Source organism: Pteropus alecto, unplaced genomic scaffold (assembly GCF_000325575.1).
Source record: "Pteropus alecto unplaced genomic scaffold, ASM32557v1 scaffold222, whole genome shotgun sequence".
NCBI classification, from domain to species: domain Eukaryota; kingdom Metazoa; phylum Chordata; class Mammalia; order Chiroptera; family Pteropodidae; genus Pteropus; species Pteropus alecto.
This window is the reverse complement of record NW_006433716.1, coordinates 3,023,694-3,039,675: the sequence shown is the minus strand read 5'-3', so window position 1 is coordinate 3,039,675 and position 15,982 is coordinate 3,023,694.

Below are 15,982 nucleotides of genomic sequence, written 5' to 3'. Positions count from 1 at the left end.
AATCTCTACCTTTGAGCAATTCCGACAAGGTAATTTCTTGTATCTACACAAGAGGTAAGAATTGATGCAAACCAATGTGCCACTAAATTTATGTAAATTCATGATTTTTAGCAGTTGAAATGTTAGCCAGGTCAAACTTTTCATTAACCAGTGCATGGTGTCTTTGTAACTATCTTGATTTTACATAAAAAGCAATCAGGTTCGTGCCATGTTTTCATAGCACTACTAATTTCCATTCTTTTCTTTTGATTCTGTATCCATACCTGTAATTTCTCCAAGTGATTAAAACCCCGTTATTCCTTCTACAGCTGACATTTCCTTCTATGATTACCCATTTCTTTAATTTTCTTAACAGTCACGTGTTATTAATGATCATTTATTATGCAGTAATAAACTCCGTGTCATTTAGTCCTTCCGGAATTTTCTGATCTTTGATTACAGTATAACACATTGCCTGATTAATTGCTCATTATTGCTGGGTTTTGCTTCTGATTGCTCTAGTTAACATTATTTCTTCTCTTTTTGGCTTTACTACTTACTGACGATTTTCATTTTCAACAACCCTATTAGTTGTCTCCAACTTCTCTCATTTCCTTTCTGCATTCCCTGGGAGCGCAGAGCATATACAGAATCCTCGTAAATGATTTATTCTTGTTTCAGTCTAGCACAATGGTTCTCAGATTTCAGTATGCCTTAGAAGCATGTAGAGGGCTTGTTAAAACATAAATTGCTGGGCCCCGCTCCAGAATACATCAGGTGCGCCCAGAGAATTTACATTTTTAGCAAGTTCCCAGGAATGCTGATGCTGTGTGTCCAGGACCAAGCTTTGAAGGCGACTGGCGTAGCAGATCGGCATGGTGGCTAGGAGCCTCGGCACTGGGTTTAGCTGATATGGGTTCAGATCACAGCTCTGCTAGTTAATTTTTCCAACCATGTAACCTTGAGAAAGCCAAGGTCTCAGTTTCATATCTGTAAGCTGCAGTTTCCACAATCATGAAATGGGAAGAGGACCAACTTTCTAGTGTTATTGTAAGGATTAGATGACATGATTCATGTAAAGCGTTTATTACAGTGGTAAGATGTAAATGCTTAATAAATGTTAGCTGTTGGCATTTTTTTTTACAAGATGTGAGGAACTAATGTTTGAGCTCAATTACCAAAATTAAGAAAATGTCTTCTCCAGCAAATTGGCCATTTTTCTCTGGATCCTGATTTTCTACACTGTTGAGGTAGAAATGCTATTTTTTGTTTTTTTTTAAGATTGGCCATGTGGACAGAAAGATGCAACGAAAGATCGTGAAATTTGGAATCGGGAAAATGCCTGGGTTCCAGTCCACTCTGCTATTCCTAGCTTTGTGACTCATAGCAATTTTCTTCATCTCTCTGATCCAAGTTTCCTTTAAATATCTTCCAAATGGTGTTATAAATGGTAAGAATTGTTATATGGATCAAATGAACTAGATCATTTGAAAGTTTTTTTTACTTTAATGTTCTGTACAAGTGTTGTTATTATTGTTATTTTTATTAAGAATAGTGGTCTTGAGCAATTTTTATTGTGCATATTCATTATCATCATAAAAAGTTGTGCTTCTATGGAGCGACAGTTATGTAAAACAACTTTTCCATTAGAATTATTTTGAGGTGGTAATGACTCTTACTGGGAATTGCTAAGTACTTGCATAAATATGTGGATGTATTATTATATATTAGTAATTTAGCTAGTTCTCTTTCTTATTGACTGAAATGCTGGTTCATCTTTTGGACATTTTACCTGGAAAAAATTAGTATCTGAGTGACCATATTTCAAAATGATGCCGAGAGAGAAAAAAAATTATGTTATATCTGGTAATGATTGGACTGAAAGTACACTTAAGAAAGCTTTGTCCTCATAGTGTGATCACTCAGTTTTAATAATAGATTTTAGGCAAAAATTGGGGGCTTATTTTCAGTTGATATTACAGGATTCTTTCAAAACAGAAAAGAAGTTCCATTCAATCAAATTTTTTTAAAATGTAGCATTAAACACTCTGTTAGACACTGTGCCTCATACTTTAGATGCATTTTTTTTCTCACAGAAAGCAGGACAACATACAAAAATCACTACATATGTCACAAAGAAGATCAAGTAGAGGGCTGAGAGTTTGAAGGAAGAAGAGATTATTTCTGGCTAAGAGATCGGCACCCTCCCATTTTCAGGCCATGCGCTGAGCCACATTAAGCCAGTGTATGTAAGTATCCTAAGGAGGCTGGGGAGAATTTGGTAAGCCCAATTTATTGACCTTCACAAAGGATTATAGTTAAACTACCTCAGACAGGTGAAAATCTATCCTCCTTTGGGAGAAGAAATCCTTCCCTTGAAGGAGACTCTATAACCTTTTTTATTAACTCATTTCAGTATTTAAGAGCCTTTGCTTGCTGCTGAGAAAACCTGCTTCTTCCACATGAACGTCAGGATTTGTCCTCTCTGGACTTGCTGAGAAAACCTGCTTCAGCTTCCACATGAACATCAGGATTTGTCCTCTCTGGATGTTAGGTAACCACCATCATATCTCTGGGGGCCCCCACATTATTGCCTCATTAGTTGATTAACCACTTAAATAAATAATTCTCAGAGTCAGGATATAGCACTGGTTAAGAGCATTGAAAGTCAGGCAGTTTTTGATTAGAATCTTGGCTCCTTCATTTTCTTAACCTATGACCTTGGGCAAAGTTACTTAAAACCTCTGAGCCTCAGTTTTCTTATCTGTAGAATGGGGATAATAACTTACCTACTCGGTAGGGTTGTTGTGAAGATTAAATAAAGAAGATACCTGTTTTAGGTTGAACTACATGAAATCACCAATATGTGATCATTTTGAACAATAAAAATTACAATTTTATGTGGTTCAAGCTAATAAATGGCTTAGCAAAGTATCTAGAATCTACCAAAGACTCAATATTACTGGCAATTTTTACAAACAAAGCAAAGACTATTACTATTATTATTACATTGTTATCATCCTTCTCATCATGGTCTACAATATCCAGACTGAGGGCTGGAGGATAGTCCTACAAATAAACCATGATAAAATGGTGAGAACAGTGATTATGGAGCTGTGTAAGATGCAACAAATGTATGGGTGACAGAGCATTTGGGTCGGCCTGCAGAAGTTAGGGAAAGCTCCAGTGAGGTGGCAGCGTTTGAATTGGGCCTTATAGGGTGAATTGGAGATTTCTGGGTGGACAAACCAATAGCGGAATGAATCCCCAGCAGAGGAAATAGTATGTGCCCAAGGCACAGAGATGGAAGGGAATATGGGAGGTTTGAGAACCTGTAGTGATTCTGTATGGTGAGAGCATAAAATTAGGACTGTAGGAGGAGAAGGAATTGAAAGTGGAGAGAGGAGAAGGAACATGGCCTGAAAGAAATGCAGATTTTATTGGGGAAATTTCATGATTGGCTTTGCAAGATTGAAAGGTTCTTCTGGAAATTTTGAAGAGAATAATTGGCCTAGAGCAAATGTAGAAGCAGAGGGACACATAAGGATGCTATTGCAGTGGTCCAGCTCAGCAATAATGTACCTTGAACCCAAGATTGTTAATGTAATAACCTTAGATCCTAGTGATGGGTGGACTCAGGCAAGAGGGTGAAATATAAGTTGACTCCTGGGTGTGTATAGAAAATAGAGGGATCAGGAGGAGGAAGACTGAGACATGGGAAATGGGGTGGGACAGAGCTGAGATGAGTTGAGTTTTGGGCACACTGCTTCAATGTGTGTTAGAGCTTTCCATTTCCTCTGACTTTCCCAGAGCCTGTTATTTCTGGACTGCAGGAAGAAGTGTTACGCTCTAGGGGGCACCACAGGGATTCATGAGATTCTTACTCTGGAAATTTGACGGAGCAAATTATACTTTGTTTTTCTGATTTCACCAGGGTCTTGCTTCCCCAAGGACATTGGTCATGTAACTGTGCTGAGGTCATGGTTAATAAATAAAAAAAAGTAGTGAACATTAATAAATAAATAGACTGCTTATATGTTTTAGTCACTGTTCCAGGTGTTCTGACTAAACTTCATTTAATTTTAGCAACTGTTCTATAAGGTAGGTAGTATTATTAACCCCATTTTATAAACGACAAAAATTAAAGCTCATGGAGGTTAACTAACATATCCAAGGTCATATAGCTAGTGGGTGGTGAAGCCAGAATGCAAACTGAGGTGGAGGGCTCTAGGAACAACTCTGTTCCTAAGTATCATGCCGAGATATATAATTTAGTCTAGGCTAGAGAATCATAAATTCTCTGCCTATATAATGTGCTTTATAATGGGATTTTATTGTTTTTTTAAAATAATTCTTATTTTGTCCAAATTTTGTAGTGTTCTGAGGTTTGTAGATTCAAAAAGACAATCCATGGATTAAAAATACTTCTGTCTAACCCATATTCTGTAATGGGAAAGATTTGGGATTTTGGTTCTAGATAATCGTAATATATTTGGTGTTATTTTGTTTCACTTTCTAGTTTGGGCCCCCTCTTTAAGACAAGTCAAAGACGAGTTATAATTACAGGTGATATTTACTCTCTGAGGTAAATTAAATGTATTGCTTATATTTAATTTTGACAGAAAAAAAGAGCCTTTTGTTTTGTTTTGCCAAGACACCTATGATGTTCTGGTATCTGGCATTCCTACAATTCCTCCCTCCATCCTTGCTATGGGCTGAATGTTTGCGTCCCCCCAGAATTCCTATGTTGAAGCCCTAATCCCAATGTGACAGTATTTGAAGGTGGGGCCTTTAGGAGGTGATTATGTTTAGATGAGGTTCCTGATGATCAGATTAGTGGCTTTTGAATAAGAGGGACACAAGAGCTCTCTCTCTCTCTCTGCCATGTGAAGACATAGCAAGAAGGCAGTGTCTGTAAGAGGACCATCACCAGTCTCCAGAACTTTGAGAAACAAACATTTGTTTGTTAAGCCACCTAGTCTTAGGTGTTTTGTTAGGCAGCCCAAGCTGACTAAGACATTACTCCTGGGACTCTTCAGTAAGATGTCACATCTCTACTGCAGAATCCTACAGTGGTATGATAGCTCTAGTGTAAGAGAGTCTCATTATGGCAGCAGCCCAGTCACTGACTTATGAAAAACCTCAGGTAAAATTTTCTTTCCATAGTTTTGCTTTCATGAATTATTTAACTGGGCTTTGTCCCTCTCTTTATTTAATTGCACTCATGAAATGTTGGCATTAAGAGCCCTCTAAAAGACAAAGCAGTTGATTATTCTTATCATCAAAGTAGACACTCATATTAGTGCAGTAAGAAACACCGCACAGAAATAGCTCGTTGGCAGAACTGCGCTCTCAAGGGAGGATATCTTCAAGCCCTCCTTGACTATAGAGCAGAAAGGCAACCAAGTACAGTGCCAAGGAGTGGAGAAAATGTTGAACTGAGGCAGAAAGATCTCATGTGAAACTCTGAGTGGCTTTTAATGATGCCTGTCAAAGAAAAGATTAATGATGATCTGCTTTCCTTCTCAATGATGGAACTACAATCCTCAAGAAATCCCCCTTCTCTTCCTGACATGGGTATGAACTTATGGTTCGAATGAACATACTCTTTTTATCTACTTGCCTTTGCATTTGCTATTTCCTGTCAGGAAGACCACCTTCCCTCCCCACCCCTAATTCTGCTGGAGAATTCCCACATGGCCTTTTATACCTAAATAATAACAACGATCCTAGCAAACATTTATGTAGTACTTACTATATATATGGTAGTATAGGGGGTGAGACACTGGGAGTATCTACTTCAGATGCAAGCAGTAAGGGGTTGCATTGTCTACAGAGAATTTTTTTTAAATTATAAAACCAAAAAATTAGTCTGCTTTTTCTGACCACTATATGTTGGCAATTCCAAATCATATCAGTAATAGAATAGTCCTCCCTTCTGAGGCAAACTTTTACCACTGAGCCCCTTTCACCCATTACTCACTATATGTGCCCAGTACCTTCCTAAGCATTTACATATATTAGCTTCCATAATTTTTTCCATTTTACAGCTGAGAGAACTGAATCAGCATAGAGACTGTGTGACTAATTTAAGGTTATGCAGCTTGGTCATACTACCTATTATACTTTCCAAACTTTCAATTCAGGGAATATTGCACAACTTTACCCACCTACCTACTGAACATGTGCCTCTCAGAATAGCTAGTACAGTTTTAAATGTATCTCCTTGAAGGTGACCCTGATCCACCTAGATATAATGGCTACCTACATGTGGTCCTCAGCACCCTGTTTATTTTCCTGTTACAGCGTTCACTGGGCTACAGGGCAGTAGCCTAAGAGCTTCCTGAGCCTAGCACAATGGCTGCCCTCTAATAGAAGCCACATAATAAATGATTGAATGAATGGATGGGTGGATGAATGAATGAATAAATGAATGAATTAATATGCATACAGCCATTGGTCCCAGAACCAGAAATATTTATGTATATTTATGATTATATTATGGCAGATTGGTTGAAAGCTCTGGGTTTCTTTTTGGGATTTAAGAATCGCCTTCAGTTCCAAATCTGTTACTAATTTTATCTGAGACCTAGAATCAGGCATTCGATACATCTGGATCTTTGTTTCCTAGTCTGACATATAGGGGATGGAATTATGAGTGATTTTCAAAAGTGGCAACCTTTTTTCAAACTAAGCACAAGTAGATTTCTTTTTTCCCCCTCCCACTTCTAACAAGCATTTTTGTAGAAAAAGCTTTTTATTTAATTATAATATACTATGGAAAGCACACAAATTTGCTTAATGAATTATCACAAGGTGAACATTTCCATGTGACACCATCCAGATCAAGATGAACATTGCCAAGCCCCTGGTTTCCTCCCTCCTAGTCCCATGCAAAGCTCCTCTGACTTCTAACACTGTATACTAACTTACTAATAAATGGAAACATTTAGTATATATTATTTTATGTAAGTCTTTTACTCAATTTTATGTTTGTGAGCTTCATCCATCCTGTTGTGTTTAACTATAATTCATTCATTTTCCTTGTTGTATTATATTCCACTGTGTAAATAGACCACAATTTACTTATCCATTCTCTTAATTATGAATACTTTAGATAAATACAAAGAAAGCCATACCTATGAATCGTGCTAAAACTGCCCAAAAAAACTCAGTGACAAAGGTATCTATTAAAATTCATTTATTTATTTGTTTTTCCTAAGAATGCTAATTCCCTTTCTCCTTTCTGGGAATTCTTCCTTCTTCCTTACTCCAGCTAACAACTTCTGACATATCCTGGGTCTCCTTTTCACAACCATCCTTAATTGGCCAGCTGGACAATCCAGGCCAATCATGGTTTCTGTGCTCATGCTCACAATTATTAAGTCCAGAAATAATTACACTCAGAGCACTCTTTCAAGACTTTTGACCTCGGGATCAGAGAGAGAGAGTCATCATTAGAGATTTGCAACTGACTGGGGCCATGTTCCCTATGCGGAAGTCTTTCTGCAGTATGAGAAGGTCAGGCTTACCCATGGTTAGTAACAGTGTGGAGAGATGGAGAGAATGCCTTGGTGATATCCTTGGCTTCATTTATTCTGGAGGCCCTACCGCATTTTCCCCTTCCTGTTATTCGATCCATTAAATTCCTCCTTGGCTTAAGTTTGTTCAAGTTGGTTACAACTTGAGTTTGTTACAACCAAAATAAATCTTGTCAGTATAGACATGGTACACAGGCCAAAATATATAAAACCAATAAATGTGGAACTACTTTGCCTCACTGCCTCACCCCAAGCAGTCCCTTAAAAAAACCCACCTAATTGAATATTTAAGATCCAGTTGCAATTTTCAAGAAATATTGAGGGTGGTAAGTTTTATCAGTATAAAATAAAAAATATTAGAATCTGGAACAGTATTTTATGAATGGCACAGTATTCTGTATACTTGTCCAGCCTTTCTTTTTCAGTGCTACCCTCATATCCACTCTAAATAATTCTTTCCTTTGACTCTCTGTACCCCTGAGCCTAGGTCACAGAGCATTGCTAGTGAAAGATGTAAACCCTGTATTCTGGCTTCAAGCACATATGCCCTGACACATAGAAGGCACTGAATAATATTTATTTTGTGACTGCTACCCAAATTCAGCAACTCACTACTTAGCTGCAAATTCTTTCCTTATTAGTGGATGATTACTTAACACATATCTACCGACAGATACTCCAAAATCCCTTTAATTCTTCTGAAATCTGCATTCTTACTCAATGACTCCCTACTCTATTTTTAATGAACAACTTCAGAGGTTCCCTTTTTCATTGTAACACATTTCAACCTTTATGTTTATGCTTCTTGTCCTTCTTTCCAGCTCAAAAGAATCTGTGTTTCTATTTTTCTCTAAATCTAGATCCCTTCTGAGAAATACTGTTGCTGTTTATTCCCTTTCTCTGGCATCTTCAAATTCTCCCTCTGCATAGATTTCCAACCCAACCTGTGTGTTTCTCCTTCACTCTGAAAGAAAATCTTCGTATGATTTTGGTGTCCATTCTAGCTACCATCTTATTATTTTTACTTTATTGACACTTTTCTTGAATAAGAAGCTCAAGGGTAAATTGATCACTGGTCTTGAAACCTTAAAATACCTTCTACCTATTTCCAAGGTAATGTGTTCTACCTTCTGACTTGATCTCTGTCTCCATCCCTGGCTTTTCTTCTTCCTGTCCTCTGAATGCTAAGCATTTGTGAAAGTTAAGCTTGGGTGCTGTACTCTTTTGTTCTGACCACTTCCTGGATATGTCTGTATAAGTGGCACCCAGATCTATACCTTCCACCCTGTTCTCTCACTCTGTGTAGTCTTTAATTTCTGCCCAACATTCCCACTTGGCTGTTCCATTTCCTCCCCTCAAATAAACACTTGCCAAACTGAGCTCATCCTTCTTCTATCCACACTGGGTTCAGCATGCTAAATTCCTTTCCTTCATCAATAACACCAACATTTCTCCACTTAGGCAGGCTTGAAAACTCCATCATCATTAACGTTCCCTATCTTTCATTGCACATGGTAATCAGTCACTGTGACTCTTGGAGATTGTTCTATGGAGACATTCTAGCAGCCATAGCTTTTTCTTTTTCCCACTCCCACGCCAACCTATGATTTATGTTAGCTGACGCCATTACAAAGCTCATAGAAAATGTGTCATCTTTCTTTTCTCATGTTTTCCCATTTTGATGGACCTTTAAATTCTTCTCTCTGAAAGATTTTTCAGCTCTAAGCTACTTTCAGAACCAAGGTTACTACTGATCAACATGAATTCCAGGAATGAGCGTCTTCCCCTGGCTAATTCTCCCGATCGGCTCATGTCTCATACATTCTTTATAACTTCTCACTTAGAAGATTCTCTCAAAGGGGTGGGATATTCTAAAATCAGAATTTTACAAAATCAAAATGCCTTAACACATTTAACAACAGCCATCATTCTCACCTAGAAAAAGCAGAAATGGTTCCCACACATCCTTGTTTGGTAGTAAAAAAAGTTGACTACTTATTTTTCTATATTGTAAGAAGTGCAAGGGCTATGGTTATTTTTCTATAAACCCTGCAGTATCCAGCTCAGGGTCTTGCATGTAGTAAGAATTTAAAATTTTTGATGAATGAGTGGATTAGCAGGCTATATAACCACCTCAATAATTTATATACTTTGTAAAAACTTTATAATTTTTATTTTTTTATTTTTAGGACCCCAATGGGTCAACCACTGGCATAGGTGAAACGTGTTATTTTTTGCCAATTTTTGCTGAGGAATCTGAAGTAAAAAGTGATGGTGAATCGCCCAAAGTTTAGAATTGTCCAGTATTTAGAATTAAAATCTCTAAATGTGAATTTTCTCCCTCAGAACATTCAGAAAGTTCATAAATATTAGTAAAACCTTTTTTTAATTTTAATATCAGTCTGTCAGTTATTTCCATAAGAAATTTGACTGTTCCTCTGTTTATGACAGGAAAACAAATTACCTAAATTTAGATATTTTAGTTGCTGTTATTTTATAATATTTCTAATATTTGGAAATTGAAGACCTAGAAGGAATGTTAGACGTTATCTAGAATAATCTCTCATTATAGGACTCTCTTTCACCAGCAGAGAGATGGAAAGGGCTTAAGTGTACACAATGTACTATTTCTTCGGGGGAACTTAAAAGATGAGGCACTTGAACGAAATAAGTTGAAATGTACTAAGAAACTCTGTACTACCTTGGCTAGCATTCTCTCCACACCTGCCCTTTGTTTAACCTGTGACCTTTGCCTAGCTTCCCATATTGCCTGACTATGGATAGTATCACCTGAGAATTACCAGAATTCAAGTTTGTCTTAGGAAAATTTGTACCTGTCTCCCTGGCAATGTAAACCCTTTTGCTTTCTCAATCCTACTGATTCTTCAAAACTTCTGGTCCGTGGATATTACTCTGCTCTCATGGAAGGGGTTTCTCTTCCTCAGGTGGGTCACACTCAGATCCACTCTAGGCCTTTGAACTTGCTAGACCTTTGAGAATATTCTTTCTCAAAGATTTTGAAGTCTGGATGTTTGGATCATTCAGGTCTTGACTCCATATTACCTCTTCTAAAAGGATTTCATTGAGTGTTCAGATGAAACAGTCCCCCAACCCCCTTCTAACAGTCACTCCCAATCATAGTATTCTTTTTTATTAATTTTGTAGTATACATCATTATCTATCATTATCTTGTTTATTGTATTTTTTCCTGTCCTTTCACCATGACTAAATGTAAGCTCCATGAGTTCAGGAGTCTTGCTTAACCTATTCACCACAATAGCACTTAGAGCATAGTAGGAGGCAACAAATATTTGTCAGATGAATGAAGAATTAATTTTTATTAAAAAAAATTTTCAGTCACTTCAAGGAATTTGGATATTGGGAGGTGAACCTGTGTACTCAGTCTATCACATTGATTCAATTTCTTCACTGCTTAATATGTAGAATTTTGAGCTCTTAACAAACTGAGCATAGAGCGAATGTACCTCAGCATAATAAAAGCTATTTATACAAGCCCACAGCTAACATCATACTCAATGATGGAAGGCTGAAGGTGTTTCCTTTAAGATTAGGAAAAAGATAAGGATGCCCACTTTCACCACTTTTATTCAACATAGCGATGAAAGTCTAGTCAGAGCAATTAGGCAAGAAAAAGAAATGAAAAGCATCCAAATAAGAAAGGTAGAGGTAAAACTATATTTGCAGATGACATGATATTATATAGAGAAAACCTTAAAGACTCCACCAAAACACTGTTAAAACTAATAAATTCAGTAAAGTTGCAAGATACAAAAATCAGTATACAAAAATCATTTCTCTATACTTCACAATTAACTATCAGAAAGTAATTAAGAGAACAATCCATTTACTATAGCATCAAAAAGAATAAAATACTTAGGAATTAATGTAACCAAGGAAGTGAAAGACCTATATACTGAAAACTATTAAGACATTGATGAAAGAAATTGAAGGAGGCACAAATAAATGGGAAGATGTCCCATGCTCATTGATTGGAAGAATTAATACTATTAAAATGACCATACTAGCCATAGAGATTTGCAGATTCAATGCAATCTCTATCAAAATTTCAATGGCATTTTTCGCAGAAATAGGAAAAGTAATTCTAAAATTTATAGAGAACCACAAATGACCTTGAATAGCCGAAATAATCTTGAGAAAGAAGAACAAAGCTGAAGACATCACGGTTTCTGATTTAAACTACATTACAAAGCTATAATAATCAAAACAGTATGTATTGGTATAAAAACAGATAGGTTAATGCAATGAAATAGAGAGTCCAGAGGTAAACTCATGCTTATATAGTCAATTATTTTATAGCAAAGGAGACTAGAATATATAATTGGAAAAGGATAGTCTCTTTAATACATGGTGCTGGGAAAGCTGACATGCAGCAGAATAAAACTGGACTACTATCTTACATTATACGCAAAAATAAAGTCAACTTGGATTAAAGACTTAAACTTAAGACCTGAAACTGTAAAATCCCTGGAAGACAACATAGAAGGTAAGCTCCTTGGCAACAGTCTGGGCAGTAATTTTTTGGATTTGACATCAAAAAACAAAGGCAACGCAGCAAAATAAACAAGTGGGACTACATCAAATTAAAAAGCTTCTGCACAGCAAAGGAAACCACCAACAAAATAAAAAGTAACATATGGAATAGGAGAAAATATTTGCAAATCATAGATCTGATATGGGGTTAATATCCGAAATGTACAAAGAACTCATACAACTCAATAACAAACAAACAATTGGATTTAAAAATGGGCAGAGGAACTAAATAGATATTTTTCCAGGGAAGACATGCAAATGACCAATAGGTACACAAAAGGAGCTCAATCATCAGGGAAATGCAAATCAAAACCATACTAATATATTACCTCATATATATTAGAATGACTATCATCAAAAAGAAAAAGTACTGGCAAGGATGTGGAGAAAAGGGAGCACTTTTTCACTGTTGGTGGGAATGTAAAGTGGTGCAGTCATTATGGAAAACAGTATGGATATTTCTCAAAACATTAGAAGTAAAACTATTGGATATATATCCAATGAGATAAAAACAGGAGTTTGAAAATACATCTACATGTTTGAAGAGATATTCACATGTTCATTGCAGCATTACTCACAATAGCCAAAATATGGAAGCAACCTAAGTGTCTATCAATGGATGAATGGGTAAAGCAGATGGGGGATATAGAGATATTGAAAAATATAGGTATAAGTATAGATATAGGTATAGATATAGATAGATATAGATATAGATAATATAGAGATATAGAAATGAGATAGAGATAGAGATATAGAGATAGATATCATTGGAATATTATTCAGCCATGAGAAAGGACATTCTGCCATTTGGGACAGCATGGATGAACTTTAAGGGCACTATGCTAAATGAAATAAATTAGAGGAAGGCAAAGACTGTTTGATATCGCTTACTTTGGGAATCTAAAAATGCCAAATTCAAATAAACAGAGCCTAGAATGGTGGTTACCAGGGGCAAGGGGTGGAATAAAAGAGGAAATGTTGGTCAAAAAGTACCAACTTTCAATTATAAGATGAATAATTTCTGAGATATAATGTACAGCATAGTAATTATAGTTAATAATACTGTATTATATAATAATACTGTATTAAATGTTCTCACCACAAAAAAAATGGTAATTAGGTGACGTGATGTAGGTATTAGCTAATACTGTGGTGGTAATGACATGATTTGCAATATAGAACTATGTCAAATCAACACAGCTGTACATCTTAGATAATGTTCTATGTCAATTATATTTCAATAAAGCTGGAAAAATATGTAGAATATGTAGAATTTTGGTAGTCATTTTGACATATTGATAATAGAAGTTGCAAAGAACACTATTGTTTCAAATAATGAGTGCAAGCATCTGAATCTACCCGGACATTTTTATAACATCTAAAGGATTACACTACATAAAAAGATGCCTAAAGCCCAGAAGAATAAAAGACAAACACTTCTGGAAAGGAAGTAAAGTCCCACTATGTACTGTCTTCTCATCTCATCTGAAAAGTGCCTGTGCTCTCTAGTCATTGGATGTGAGATATTATGGTAGCGAAGACTACTATTGGGGGGATATCATGAAAGTGTTGCAAGTGTGAGAAGATATTTTTTTCTTTAAACGCCTATGTCAAAATACTCTCCTCTGAGCTGGGCTTCAACTATTGTCTGTAATCCTGGCAGACATTATGATGCCCCTATATTCCTAAGGTTTCATGAGCCTGACAGATCTCTGTCTATAAGGTAGTGTTTGGTTTTTTGGTTTGGTTTGGTTTGGTTTGGTTTGGTTTGGTTTGGTTTGGTTTGGTTTTGGTTTGGTTTGGTTGGTGATAGTTGGGGGTAGTTCTTTATAAGGTTTAATCTTCAGAACAACGCTGACTCAGTAGGTAATATTAAGACTGATTTTCATATTAAGGGAACAGACTCAGAGAGGTAACACAACTTGGCCAAGGTCTTGCCACTAGTAAGTTGGGAAAACCAAGATCTGAACCTCTATCTATCAGATACCAAAACTGTGTGTGCTGTTATGTGGCAGCATTCAGCAGTGTCCCTGTTTGCAGAGATAAAGTGTTCCCTATTGCTCAAATTTTATTGATTAGTTTAAATGGTTGTAAGCAATTTCAGATACTCAATCAGAATCTATTTATTTTTATTTTTTATATAAAATTGCTCTGTAGAAGCTATGCAGAATGTCTACCATGTCTTCCTGACAATTACTTACAAATACTTGAATAAAACAGTCAAATATGATAGTTAAGGATGGATTCATAAGGAGCTAGAACCTAAAGAAGAATCAAAGTATTTGGATTGGTGAAAATGAGATAAACAGACAGAATAGGTAATCAAATGTGATAATAATAGAATGATTATTGAATCCTTATTGTGTCCAGTATTGTGCTAGTCACTTTCTATGCATTTATCTCAAGTGATTCTCATGATGATTGTACAGTAGGTGAAAGATATTCCCATGTTATAGATGTAAAAACAGACTCAAGAGATGTGAAGTAATCCAATTCACTCAGGTATTAAGTGTCAGAGATTTGAAATAATTCCAAAAGATATATTTTCTGCACTAGCTTAGGCTTGCATCTTGGTTACATAAATTAAGTTACAAAAAAAATAGTGTAATCTGTTTATCAGTCTGAATTCAGTGGAGTACAAACCCCAAAAAAAGGCTTATTGTTTTTCAGTTACTATCTTAAACATGCTCTACCAATTTACTCCGTTTTTATCCTATATTAACTTTTTAAGATGATTCCACTGACTTTTAGGCCTTTTGGGTTAAGACAAGGCCCATAAATTTAAAAGTCCAGTCTCATTCTTTTTCCTATCTCCAGTTCAAACCTAACAACCTAAGCCCAAGTGACATTTAGTGAAGAAGCACATGTTCTACCATTTAATCTTCTTTCTCTACCTTTTTTTTCCACAAGCATTTGAGGCAGAGCAAGGAAATAGTCAAGGTCAGGTGACTCTTAACTGATGTTGTTGTAATCCTTTCTCAACTCTTGCTACTATCTCAACCCTAGGTAACTGATCAGTTACCGATGTTGTGTGTAAGGCCAGCATCCGCCATTGAGCTAGGTCTTGGGAAATGAAAAAAAGGAGGCAAATTTAAGGTTTGGATGCCAGGAAAGATGACAGTGATGGAAATGGGCAAACTGAAAGAAAACAAGCTGCTTTAGGATACGCATAATCCAATGGGCATGATAGATGACTGTTGATGACTTAAAATGAGAAGACAGCTTTTGTTTTATGGAACTGATGTGTTCCAACTGTTGGTTCTAAAATGAACTCAGTTTTTCTTAACTGCTATTAGGAAATCAAGGATGCATCCCCACAGCGGGGGAAAAATCCTCAAAAGACTCAATTAAAAACTTTTGGTGAAGATGTAGTTGAAATGGTGGCCAGCTTTCTAGGCCCTGTGGGATTGTTGTCCCACTTAGTGGTTCACTGGTCCTTTGCTGTGATTTTTTGACTCCTTGGTCTCCCCTAGACAGTCAGGCCCACTTCTGTTCCCTTTGGGAGAGAATGTTAGTGCAGTACCTATTATTGGAGAAATGACTGCACAATCATAAAAACTGGGTATTTTCTGGCTAGCTGTAAAACATGTCACATTTGCATTCAGGTTTTACACACTTACTCCACTGCCAATCTCACCTTTGGAACATTTCTAAAAATAAGACAACCTACTCAGAGCATCCATGAGGGGTAACTGTACCTCTTTATGTGAACAAAAATCCTCCCAAAAATTGCCTTATCAACATGGCATCTTACATTTCATCATACTCTTAGTTATCCTGTAGATTTGACATGGACAGTATAACATCTGTTGGCCTGTTTATTATGAGAGAGCTCTCTTTTGAGCCAGTTTTCAGAAAACTCAATTGGGCGAATGGTAACTTATGTCCTT